General features: G+C 41.8%; 1 protein-coding gene across 2 annotated transcripts in view; it reads left to right on the top strand.

The window, feature by feature from the left end:
* The first annotated feature begins 7,445 nt into the window (after positions 1–7,445).
* CCR6 (C-C motif chemokine receptor 6) overlaps positions 7,446–13,279 on the top strand; it is a 10,878-nt gene continuing 5,044 nt past the window's right edge. For both annotated transcript variants that reach the window (XR_004306775.1, XM_032443864.1), the window contains exons 1-2: positions 7,446–7,595; positions 11,876–11,981. The gene's annotated coding sequence lies outside the window, so the exon portion shown is untranslated. The remainder of the gene's footprint in view (positions 7,596–11,875; positions 11,982–13,279) is intronic.

Below are 13,279 nucleotides of genomic sequence, written 5' to 3'. Positions count from 1 at the left end.
AGCTACCGACCTGAAAGAAAAATGGGGTCACAAATATAGGCCAGTTACCCATGCATCACGGAACAGGAAATCTTACAGAACTGTCTTTTTTGTTTGTCCCAGTGTGGTTTGCTCTTGTTATCTTTGAATAATGATTAGAAAAAAGGACATATCCTGACTTACACTCTTGTATAACAGAGCTGTTACTGGTCACCAAGGATCTGCTAGACCTGGGACGCAAACTGAACACTACCCAACTACACAATCCTTTGTAATAATAGCATCTATACATTTTGCTGCCGCTACTGTGATTTTGCTCAGGTCTATTGGTTTTCTTTGCATGGCGGAGTTGAATTATCCTAAGGAATTCTTACTGCTTGATTTTCTTTCAGTGTTTCCACAAAGTGTTGAGGAAGGGAAGCGAAACAAGCGGTATAAACAGGCAGGAACATGAAAAAGATCATTCAGGTCAAGCACACCTCATCAGCTCGAGCTTCCTTTGTCCTCAGTTCTACCAATATAGAATTGAGAAAGTGAGCTGTGGTGAGCTGACCACACAGCAAGAGGTTTACTGAGTAACGACTGTCCCTTTCCTTCACCAGATTTCATTCTTAACCTGAGGGATTAATCTGAAACCACAGAGGTCAATTGCTTGCTACCAGCCTGTGTCTTGAGGTTATTTGGAATGATCCTTACTGAACCAAGGTTGTTATTTTAACAAGATATTTCCTGCTTAAGGCTGTAGAAGTGCAGAGGACAGTGGTGAATTTGCCAGGGCTTCGGGTGAACTGAAAGTTCTGTCACTTGCAATGTTGACCATCAATGTGAAGTGCCAGGGGGAGTGTCCCCAGCTTGCCCTTCAACCGGACACCAGGTTATACCAGGGAAGGGGATTTAATGGTGTGTTAAACTTCCCTATGTGAATGATAACAGGGATGCTGATGTCTCTCAGAATCTTGTGCTGTGGAAAGCCTCACATCCACATGAAAGTATCCAAGAACAAATTTGTATCCAGTCTCAGTTAGAAACAGAACAGAGGAATAGCAGGAAAATGGAGGATCCTCTGCTATATGTTTGGAGCCTGAAGGGTCTGTAGTGAAGCAGTGTGCGACCAGTGATGAAATCCCAGTGGAACAGCGGCGAGACTCACACTGGGCTATGTGGCACATAGCATTCCTTGCTCTCAGAGGCATGTGGTGGTGTTAGCAAGAGGTTGGGATGCTGTTCTTCTCCCTATTTTGACAGTCATGAGAAGGTAAACAGCACTATTGTCAGAACGGCCCTCTGCATTCATTAGTCCTGAAGCCTGTCAGACTGGGAACTCAACCATGATAACCACACCATAGGTAGCCACAAGAAGGTGGCTTAAAAAGTCCCTTGACCGATTGCTTCGAGCTCCTTCCCCTTGCACATGGTCCATTTCCTCCTTGGTTTCCTTTCTAATTTTACTTGCCTGCTTTCTTACATTTATTCCTGTGTTTCCCATTGGGTCCCTGTCCCTCTGTTGCCATCTCCACATTGACCCTGTTCATCTGTTTGTAAAGATCTAATTTTGGAGTCCCAGCCCTGAGTAGAAAAGCCAGGAAAGCCAGCTGATATCTCACTGCCACTGTGTAGCTCCTGCAGAGTTAAACAGGGAGCAAGGAGGCCTGCACCTCTGGTGGTACATTGAAGATGCAGAGAGGGAGGAGATGCAGGAGTCAGGCAGACTGAGAAATCAAGCTTTCAGGAGGCGCTGCTGGGCAGAACTAGATGCACTGAGAACGTGCTTAGAAACCCTAGGCCTTCAGACTCTAGTCTGAAGTTCAAAGCATCTGAGAGGGACAGAGACTGAAAGGAATGAAAACTAGTGAATTCAAAAGTCACTTCAAAGTCATAAGACCCACAAGAAAAGCAGCAGAAATACAAGCTTTTCTATGCACTTTTTGCTGCAAGCCTCCCACTTACTCGCCATTTCCCCCATAATGTTTCATCTGCGCTTAATCAACATCCTCTGTAGTCCAACAGAAATGGGTTAAGAATTATCAGAAAGCCAGCAAGGCATCAGATCTCATGGAATTTAAGCATAATTTACCAGATGTCAGTTTCTACACATAGGGTAGCTCTGAAATCCTTTGATCCTTTGTATCAATTCAACTCGCCTGCTAATGTGCTTAATGAGGCTGAATCTACTTTACATGCCTGAAGGCTTCTCTCCAGCTCTTGGCATTCACTTTCAGCAGACAGTGTCACATAGAAGTGAGGGGCTGGTTCTGAAGTTCAGCCTTTTCTTCACATAACACTGTCATGCCCTGTGAAATGTTTCCCTGAGTAATTAAACATTACAGCCGATGAGGTAACAGCAAGGAGAAAAATTACTATTGCAGTAACATAACATAACCAGAATTTGTTGTTGGTTTTGTTTTTTTTTGAGTAACTAACCCTGCCTTCGGTTCCACTTCTGTAAAGTCAGGGGAACTTCTGAATTCTGAGGCGTAGTTCACCTTTATCAGACAATAGCATCTGAGTGACAAAGGACGCGAATCTAGTAATTACGGGGTTGCTTCTTTCACAGTTATTCTACATTAACACCATTAACTAGGGCACAACAATTCATGCTCTTACATCATATTTGTTTAGAATAAGCCTTTTTTAAGTGTTCCTGTATTATCACTTGAGGACATCCAGGAACCTTCTGGCTGAGCTCAGATAGCAGGTAGCAGGTAGCAGTCCGCAGCTGAGATATGATAGTTATCCCATAAAACTACCGGGGAAATTGCAGAAAAATCTTGTGTTTAAGGGAGTTCTTTTGCCTGTTTTAACCACACTGAAGCACTGAAAGCAAGGATTCTTTGATAAGAGTGCAAACTAACCTCCTGGACACCTCCAGGTTGAGTGTAGGCCTCTGAACTCAGACACAAGGAGTGCATCCTGCTGTGGAGCTGGTCATGAAGATACTCAGTGATCTGTCTTGACAGCGAGTGCCACTCTTTAGCTGCCACTGATCTGCATGATGATCTGATGTGGAATACCGACAACTGAAATCACAAAACCACAACAGCAGGCCAGTGTGAGGGCAAGGGGGCCACTCCATGCTTTGTGCATCGCTGTGGGTTAGTGTGGAGAACACTTACCTGCCTGGGTGAGGCCTTTACCCTTATTTGCAGAAGGAGTAATGGTAGAAAGTGCAACTCTAGCAAGGAACAAAGTTATATAATGTAAGTATATTGTGCCTGTGAAGGAACAAAAGTCTACTGGCTGAAGTATTTCCAGCTGAGGCGTGATCCTTACTCCAAGTGAAGACTGGTGAGTTCAGTGGAAAACAGTACAAAATAAGGCTCTGTGAGGGAGGAAAAAAACCAAGTCTGTAAGATGCACTTCTCTGGAGGGGGGGACTATGCTGGGGCATGTTAAAATCAGTTCCTCCTTGTCCCTCTTTCTAGGAGGAAGCAGATGGCCAAGACTTTTGCATGAGGCCACAGACACCAGCCAGAGGGAACAGCCTCAAATCAGCATAAGGACATCCTGCCTAGTGTTTAGGTGGTGATTCCTGGGATAGGTGCTAATGCTTCAGGGTAGTGAGAGCCCTCTGGAGATAAACGATGAAGCAGTAGAAATTTTGATGTCTTCTATCGCTGGTTAACACATTGGGAGGAAGCTGCAGTGAAGCAGGAAGTGGTTAATATTGGCACACTTTCCCAATTCTCAATGATAAGGGAACCAAAACATTCTGTGAAGGAGCTAACAGTTGCTGCCTGTCTGTCTTGTCTTCTCATAGACACCCGACTTTTCCCTTCAGCATAAGAACGTGTCTGTCCTGCATACACAGCGCTATAAAGATATTGAGTAAGGTGTCTTCACATCATAATCTTCAGAACAAGACAAATTGATGGTTAGGGCCTATGTCAGATACCTGAGCTATCTGGCACAGCTGTACACTGGATAAAATGGATATTCTCAGGGACCAGCTAAACATTCTTGAACTTACTGCAGACTGCGAAGTTTCCTTGTCAAGGGCAAGAGCCATAACCAACTTTCGGGGCTTTTTTTTTCTGAATCAATGCCAGAATGCTTACACAACTGAATCTGGCTCTTTCTGCTATTGGTGCCACCTGGCAGTAGTTACACAAGCATATCTAGAGAAATCATTGACCATTCTTCACTATCCAGTCTGTTGTTCTATGATAGCATTTCAGTGGCTTTAGCTGTGCTACATGGTTCTCCTAAATATCTGCCCACAGTGTTTGTTATCAGATGCCTGACAGAACATAGGCTAGATTAGACTTAAGGAAACAAACGCACTATCTTTCAGGAAAGACAGACATACACACCTTCTGTTCTTTGCCTTGAGACTGAATATCCAATACACTTAAAGCTTATAATAAGTAGAGTGATTTTTTTGCTTGCTTATTTCACTAATCCGCATTTGATCATGAAGGGGATCCACCCATTCTGGGCACAACCTCCCACACTCAGAAGTGCCACGAGTGGCATTTCAGTAGCAACTGTTTAGGAACAGCAGTGCCTGCTGAGTGGAAGATCTGGGAGGAGATTTTCCTCCTTGCAGAGCAATCTCTTATGGAAGTTTATGCCTGAGATTGTTGCTGGGATTAGTGGTTATATCTTGCATTACGGTGCACAAATAATGTGGGGGAGTAACTTGCCTGCAGTACATCTTTATTCCCCTTTCACCCCGCTACATAATGCCTCCCTTTATTTCTATTTTTGCACTGTCCTTTATTTGCCTTGCCTTACACCCCTTTCTTAAGTGCGCTCTCTCCTTTCTTTGCTCAGCCCAAATTAAGTGACAGTGTTGTTCCACCTGGGAGATGTGTATGGGTGGGATGGTGACTATCAGGCTAACACAATCATGCACTTTTCCCAGCAAACAGATCACTTTCTGTCTTGTCAGCTCACTGACAAGAGACTTCTCTCATTGAAGTGGCCAGCCAAGCCCTCCAATCTGTCTTTATGATTGGGAAATTCACAGTCCGTTGGCTGAAAAGCACATGCTGCATCTTGGCCCACGCAGACTGGAAGAAATCTCTGAGCTGCATCCAGCCCACCCAGGGACTGCATATTGTGAAGACACAATTACAAATTTCATTCTTCTACTTTAGCACTTGTGGTTTTACATGGAAGCCAGGATCACAGACGTTTTAAAACTTCCACACTGTGAAACTAATTGCATAATTAGGTATATGAGCACCTTTTAAACTCTAGCTTTTAGTGCTTACTAAGGCCGTGAAGGCTACTGCTATGGAAACAGAGGTGACTGGGGCATTCCGTGGTGTGGGTCTCTTGCAAATACAGTCATACAAAGAACATACAGCTCTAAAAATCAGGTCAATGAATTCAACATACTAAGGTTGAAATGTCAGTGCTTGGGAGTACAGTCTGATGACTTGCTTTGAGAAACTACTTTGGTAGTCATTTCAATGAGACCTGAAACAGAGAGTGTGTGAGTGAGCAAGCAAGCAAAAAAACATTACCACAATTGGTATCATCTGACTACAGCATCAAAACCATAGAAATTATGTCAACAACTGCACATTTAACTCTACTTCTCTCTTCGCATGGTGATTTCAGCATTTCTGATATGGAAACTCACGTGTTCTCCACAGCTTAATGTAAATTAGTAATGAAGTCAGCAGAACCTTTTGCAGGGCATCATTTGCTTCAGAGGGCAGCAGTTATTTGGAAATACTTAACAGTATTTTGGCTTCATTGTAGCAACACATTTCACTTTAAAAAAATCAGATTCATTTTAAGAAGAATGCTTTTAAGCCTTTCAGTATCGCTGCTGTCATAAGATTGGTGTCATAATGACATATTTTATAAGGTTTCATGGATTCATTAACTCAGGTGGAGTCAAGGAACGTTGTAATAGCTACCTCTGATATGTACATCTCCAGAGGGGAGACACTTATGTAGACAGCTGCCCCCTCCATGACCTCAGAAAAGACATTTACAAAATGTCTGGGTGATGCACAGCTGTATGCAAAACAGTACGGAAGTGGTGGACAGTAAGGGTTTGGGACTGGTGCTACTCTCTTCTTTGGGATTCCAGAAACAAGCATTTATTTTCCAGTCAATGCAATCCTTTCCCATGAGCAGAAAAGGTAGGTAATTCAGATTATGAGCTCCTGACTACTTCAGTCAGTTGCCCCTTTCTTTTCTAAAACCTCACAATTCCCAATCCTTTTCCAGTCTGGACTCTACTCTAAGTAGAGTCTTCCAGTCTCCTCTCTACTCTAAGAGGAAATGTAATCTGACATGTAACTTCACACACTTACAGCTCTTCGTGCTTCTTCCATGCCTAGCTCAGTTAGGAGGTAGGCTGTTGTAAGAAGCAAGGCTGCCGTGAAGCAGAGAAGTGCTCTGAGTATGACTGTACTCCTCCTTCAGAAAATTCCAGACTCGACATAAGAAATCACCTCTGATTCTTTACCATTTTCACATGAACCACAAACTGTTTCCCAGCTTTCTATTTATTTATTTTTTACTCTCCATTTTCAAATGAAACAGTGCATACATTGATGGAAGAAAACAGATAGTGAGGTTTTACAAATGCAGTCATACATATTAGGCTAGGAGTGAGACCTAAACATGATTGCCCCTTTATCTTCCCAATCGCTCTGTAACCATCGATACCCATTTAATCTCCTATTCTCTCATTTGACTAAACCTTGTAGAAGGCCTTAGCAAAGCTCTGTCTTCTTTGACTGGTTTGCCCATCTAAAACCTTGATGAATGCCTTTACTGGGATATTAGGTGGGACCTTGGCAACCCATAGTATATGAGAAGACATGAGTGGGTGGCTGGAATCAGATGGGACTGAAGCCGAAAATATCAAGAAAAAAGATGAAGGGGAAAGCAGATGAGTAGTACTACAAGATGTAATACTGGAGAGAAATGATAAGAATGGAAACAAGAGATGGAAATTGGAGAAAAATAAAAAAAGCCAGACAACAGAAGAGGGAGAAATAGAGAAACCAAAACAAAAAAACCTAAACACAGAAGTACCAAATACAGAAAAACATCAGAGGGAGCAGAAAGCCACATTTATTTATTTGTTTTAAATGAACAGGTAATATAAGCAATCCTAATATAAAAATACAGGTTATATTTCATGGCCTGACAGAATTTTGGAGAACTTCAGCTGGTGGCCAGGTTTTTGCATCAGACTAAATTGGTCTAAGTTTAACTGAATGAACATGAAAGCAGGAAGGAACGTGGTGCGATATGTATAAGTATTTCAGAATTAGAAAAAACATCCTGACTCATTCCAGAAGAAACACGTGGATTCTGGGATAACTCATACAGTGTTTTCCTTATGTTTCAGTATTTTCTTTCCTTAATTAGTGGTAGCAGAAAACTAACATGTGGTGAGATTTGAGAAACCGCAATAACCGTATTAGCTAAACGAGAGTAAATTTCCTTTCCGAGCTCTAACATACGAGCAAAAACTAGATAGATGTGGGGGCTTCATTTGCATACCAGGCAGATTTTCAAGTAGATGTCTTAAAAAGAAAAAACTCTTTCCATTTGCCACAGTGTGAAGGTGAAGCACAAAACATCTGCAAGAAAGGCTGTCTGAGCTTTGTAACTGGGTCAGAAGAAAAAGCGCTAAGGAGGTAAGTTGCGCTACCTATCTCCTAGTAATTTCGGCACTAACCTAAATGGACTTAATTCTTCACTTTCTGGAAGACTGATATTTCTGTTAAATATTGAATTTATTGCAGGCAAAAAGCATGAAATACACTGAAATTCAAAAGCTCCTGAATATGGAAAAAAAAAAAGAGAAATAGTTTTTGCAGTGGATAATCTGAAATTCTGATCTATCTTTTAATGAAACAAGCGATCTTATTACACCTAGTCTCATACTGTGAAATACACCTGATAGTATCCAATTGTTTCTCAGCCTAAATTGTTAGCATTCCAAACGTGGGCTGATGTCTGATAAAGATGCTGGAAGCTATTACTAGTAGACGTGCTTCTTTGAATATGGAGTACAATCATGATGGACTTGGTTGATGATATGTACTCACATCCCGTTGTGTAATATGGATAAAATTTCTGCTTCCATTACTTTTTATCTGCTCCTTACATGACTGCCTTAGGCTAGATTTGTCTTTGTACAAAGAAGTTTGTGAGACTCAGATATATCTTGTCAGTCCCAGATATAAGGAAAACAGACACTTAAGGTCCCACAGAGGAACGAGCTGCCTGCAAATCCCTTCGCCAGCACAGAATGTGCTCCTGCTCTGAATGTGCTGTTTTTAACAGGACTGGGCGACAAGTTTCAAAATGTCAAACACAGTGCACAGGAGTCAGTGGTTTAGTTCAAATATAGGCAGAAAATGAGTTATCTGTATGCAAGATCTAAGCTGTCACATATAGCTGTGTTACTAGAAGAAGTATAAGCACTTCAGCTTATCAAAAGTAAATGTACTGTTTCTCACAGCACTCGATGGAAAGGAGAATTAGAAATGAAACTCACATTTTTATTTCCAAGAAAGGTCAGAAACTACCTTAGGAACCTCATATGAAACATGAATCGTGTTAATTAGATGACCTGTGTTATGCCATTCTGAAATGCAAATAACAGCAAGTTAGTGGAACAATACAAAACTGTGGGGTTCTTTTAAAGTAAAATCCCATAGTTAAAGGGGTAAGGTGAATTGAGTGGCCTGAAAATTCACAAGGCTTTAATGATATGAATTAAATAATGTGGTGAGGAGTAGTTTGTTACAGAATCACAGAATCACAGAATTACCCGGGTTGGAAGGGACCTCAAGGATCATGTAGTTCCAACCCCCCTGCCTGGAGGCGCCACCAAACATACGCATTTACTAAGATCAGGTTGCCCAGGGCCCCGTCCAACCTGGTCTTGAACACCTCCAAGGACGGGGCATCCACAACCTCACTGGGCAGCCTGTTCCAGGACCTAACCACCCTTCTAGTAAAGAACTTACCCCTAACATCCAACTAAATCTTCCTCCTTCAAACTTAAAACCATTTCCCCTAGTCCTGCTATTATCAGCCCTTTCGAAGAGTTTACTCCCCTCCTGGGAGTAAGTTCCCTTCAGGTACTGAAAGGCTGCAATGAGGTCACCCCGCAACCTTCTCTTCTCCAGGCTGAACAAACCCAACTCCCTCAGCCTGTCTCATAGGGAGGTGCTCCAGCCCCCTGATCATCTTTGTGGCCCTCCTCTGGACCCTTTCCAAAATCTCCATATCTTTTTTGTACTGAGGGCTCCACACCTGGACACAGTACTCCAGATGGGGCCTCACAAGAGCAGAGTAGAGAGGACGATCACCTCCCTATCCCTGCTGACCCACCCTCTCCTGATGGAGCCCAGGATCCATTTGCTTTCTGGGGGCTGCCAGAGCGCACTGCTGGCTCATGTTAAGTTTCTCATCTATCAGGACCCCTAGGTCTTTTTCAGCCGAGCTGCTCTCAAGGACAACTCCTCCCAGCCTGTACAGGTGCCTGGGGTTCTTCCGGCACCTGTTGTTACTGTGATTAAGGATGTCTCGAAAGAGTTGCAAGGTTTGGGCAGCTTGCCAGTGCCATTGGTGTGCACCTTCCACAGCATCATTGCCTTCTCACACCTCTACCTCCGCACTGCCCTTAGCACTGACCCACATTGGCATTATACGCCAATGAAAACAGGAGCATCCTTCTGCAGCTACTGTGAGTTGGTGAACCTGGGTGGCTCCAGAGCAAGCTGAGACACATGGCTGGACATGGTGGCTGCTAAGAATACAGGAATGGTCCCACAGACCAAAGATCCACACAGGGCCATGTCTTACTTCTGAAGATGGCTAGATCTCCACTTGGGGTGGAGAACATCTGCCTCATGGCCCTTGTCCTGGGATATCTTTGCAGCTTCCAGGGGTCTGTTTCTAACCATGTCACTGAACTGGGGGCTTCCTGCTGGCTGTTAGGAATAATTACCTCCGCAGGCCTCCTAGATCTGCAGTTGCCTAATCTCTCTTTGAACTCTTGTGTGTGTTTTTCCTCTGTAACATCCAGAAGCAAAAGATGCCCCAGTGTGAAATGATTTCATCTGATATTACCTGATAGCTTCACAGGCAGCTCCCTGTATGGTTTTTTTTTCTCCAACTCAGTAAATGATTTTGCATTCAAAGCCTCCCAGAACCCGTGGTTTTATAGAATTTTCTTTTCCACACTGCTTTCTCCATATTTCTTCAGCTGCTTCTCCCATATATTTCATAACTTTATAGCAACAGCCTTGCCTCACCGTATGCCTCCTGTATTGTAGTTGTGTGGTGGGAGCTCAACAGATTTTTACAGAAGTGTTACCACAACTTCTGTTTTGTCACTTTTTGCTTTTCTAATCACTGTTACTTAAAAAGGTCACTACTTTATGCCAAGTTTTGTGGAGATGGAGGTCAGATAGAACAGCCTTCTGGCTGCTTAGGACATTATAATTTAATACCAGTGCATTTGAAAAGAAATACTAGGTCATGGGCTAATAGAGAAGAATGACAGATCTCTAAAAGATGTCCCAGGTACCCAATGAGTGTGTGTAAGCCTGACTCTAAAACTTCATTCCCCTCCAGTCATCACAGATCAACAAGTCTTTGTACCACTGCTGCAACTTGGTTCTATTACTGCAGCTGTTATTTTGATTTATCAATGGAAATTTGTAATGGAGATGGTCTGCTACAAATGTTTGTCTTCATTTTCTGTCTTTAAATAATCTTCTCTGCACTGAAACTCTTAAATCACTCTTCCACGCGTTAAACTTTACTAAACCATATTTCTAGAGTTCAGTTATTTTACAGATTTAATCTTAACCTTTTGAGATGAGAGGCAGTGCTTTGTTCCAAACAGCAATAAGAAGTCCAAACTATTTCTTACTGAGTCCACTGAAATTAGTCAAGTCACAGTCCTGATTGATTTCACACTGTCTTGCAGCAAAGATATTTTTTCAGCAGTAATAATTTTAACATCCACGGGTGGGTCAACATACACATTAATATACAGGAAAAACGATACCCTCGTTTCAGGGTTTTGGAGTATCAATGTGTTATACTAGTGATTCATGCAAATATGTTTTAATATGATTTAATTGTATCTGAACCCAGGGGCTTGATCCAAAAAAAACCATACATTCAAGAAAATGTAATATGCCTGCTTAATTGATTATGAATGATGGTAACTTATTTCTAAACCCACCCGGTCACATCTTTGTTTCATTTCCTGGTTATGTTTGATGGAATGCAGTACCACACTTAAGCTGCTAGGGATCTACTTGTGTTGTGGTATGCTCTGTTCTGAAAGAAAATAGGAGCATGACATCTATCATCCTATATTTCCTTAGGATCTATTAATTTAAAGCATAGCATAAGAGGCTGCTTGTATTAATACTATCTGGTGCCTCTAATGAGGTAGCAACAGGTGTAAACAGATCAAAGAGTCGCAGAATAATTTTCATCAGAACGGACCTTTAAAGAGCGTCGTAACACTTTAATGATTCCAATGCCGACTCCATTTTGTGAAATATGATTATTATATAGGTAGTCTCATTCAATTCACAGAATCATAGAATCACAAGGTTGGAAAGGACCTACAAGATTATCTAGTCCAACCATCCTCCCTTTACCATACCTACAGCAAACCACTAAACCATATCTCCCAGCTCCCTATGCAGACGCCTCTTGAACACTGCCAGGGATGGCGACTCCACCACCTCCATCCCTGGCAGTTATTATTCAATGACTTCCCTCTGCCTTGCACCTCTTCAGCACAGATAAGGTTAAACGATTTTCTTTACTTTAAAAAAAAAAAAGCAGGTTTTTGCTTGTTAGGAGGAAGTGGTGATAATTTCAATTTAAGTCTGTACCTTTGACTATTGCTGTTATTTCTTGTTTTTTAAATCAGAGTGTACTTCTATTTGAGGCTGGTTGTAAATATACTTTATCCAGCCACAGAAGAATGTAACAGAGTCGTACAGTATCATCTGACCTACAGACCATTTTTAAATCTGGTAAGTACTAAAACAGATTCTATGTAATGCATGTACACATGATGAATACATAAAAAGTAAATGCAGTAGCGGGAGGGTGCTTGTAATGGTAGATAATGCTTGATTAATGCTTTCTGATTTCCTCCAAGTGCTGATAAATCTTTCTCCTACAAAAAAAACATCTTTTTCCTGAGGTCTTTCTTCAGCCATTGTCCTATAATTCCAAACAACCTGTTTATACTTAAGACTGTAGTTTAGTCTTACTTTGGAGTACTCACATACTGCTTCTATAGCTAAAGGAAATGTTAATGTAGATTAGAGCTTATAGGGGAAAATGGAGGGCTTATATGACATTTAATGTTCAGAAGTATGTTTGTGTGCATGTGCATAGATGTGCCTGCATGTAATCGATAAACAATATTAGAACTCACCCAACCACACTCACTCCTGAATGTACGGAAATTCATTTTTGAATAGTCCCTAATATATTAGTGCAAAGTAATGCTGCCTATTGAAAGATTACCAAAGAGATTTAAATCAGGAAGTTTATAGTTCTGATTCAGCTTCCTCTGCAGTCAGTGCACCTTCCTAACAACTTTGGTGAATTCTGTTTCAAATTCTCAAAAGGAAATAAACTCAAGAGATTTAAATCAGGTTCTAAATCTGATCTCTGCTATTCTGGTTTCAGTTTGAGTCTTTGTCTACCATCTTGTGCCAGCCAGTCTCAAGAGGCTTTTGTTGGTCCTCCTGTGAAGAAACGTGTGGCTGGTGGTGCCCCAATGAATTTCTTAGGGATTTAAAGTGTCTGTGCTTACAGACTTCAGGAAACACATATACCCCCTTCTTTCTAAAAGCCTTCATGCTTTTTTATTTCGTCTATGCTTTATATTCAAAAACTACTTTTATATCCAAGGAAGGTATGTCTTCCTATTTGTTTATTTATCTATTTATCTATTCAACTGTAAAATAACAGTTCGTAAAACAATAATCTAGATAGGCAACCATTTAGCACAGGCAGTGTGAAGGGTAACAGAGGTACCACGAATGGGCATGGGACTGGCTGGGGCAGAGGATGGGGAAGCAACAGCTGCAGACTGGGGTAGCTCAGAGAAAACAGACCAGGGTCCACAGTCCCAGGTGTACTGTATAACTTACTGGCTTGTTTTATACACCTCTGCACTTCAGAGAAGACACCTCAAGTTGTTAAAGCTTGCTTCAGGAAGTGTTCAAGGGCTTTCAGGCTGTCATTACCCTCACAGCTTCTAAAAATCAGCTTTGAAAAGCTTGCAGAGGAAGTTGGAGTGGTGGTTAAAGATTTA

This window comes from Coturnix japonica, chromosome 3, assembly GCF_001577835.2.
Source record: "Coturnix japonica isolate 7356 chromosome 3, Coturnix japonica 2.1, whole genome shotgun sequence".
NCBI classification, from domain to species: domain Eukaryota; kingdom Metazoa; phylum Chordata; class Aves; order Galliformes; family Phasianidae; genus Coturnix; species Coturnix japonica.
The sequence above is the reverse complement of the archived record's forward strand: the minus strand, read 5'-3'. Positions and strand labels throughout refer to the sequence as shown.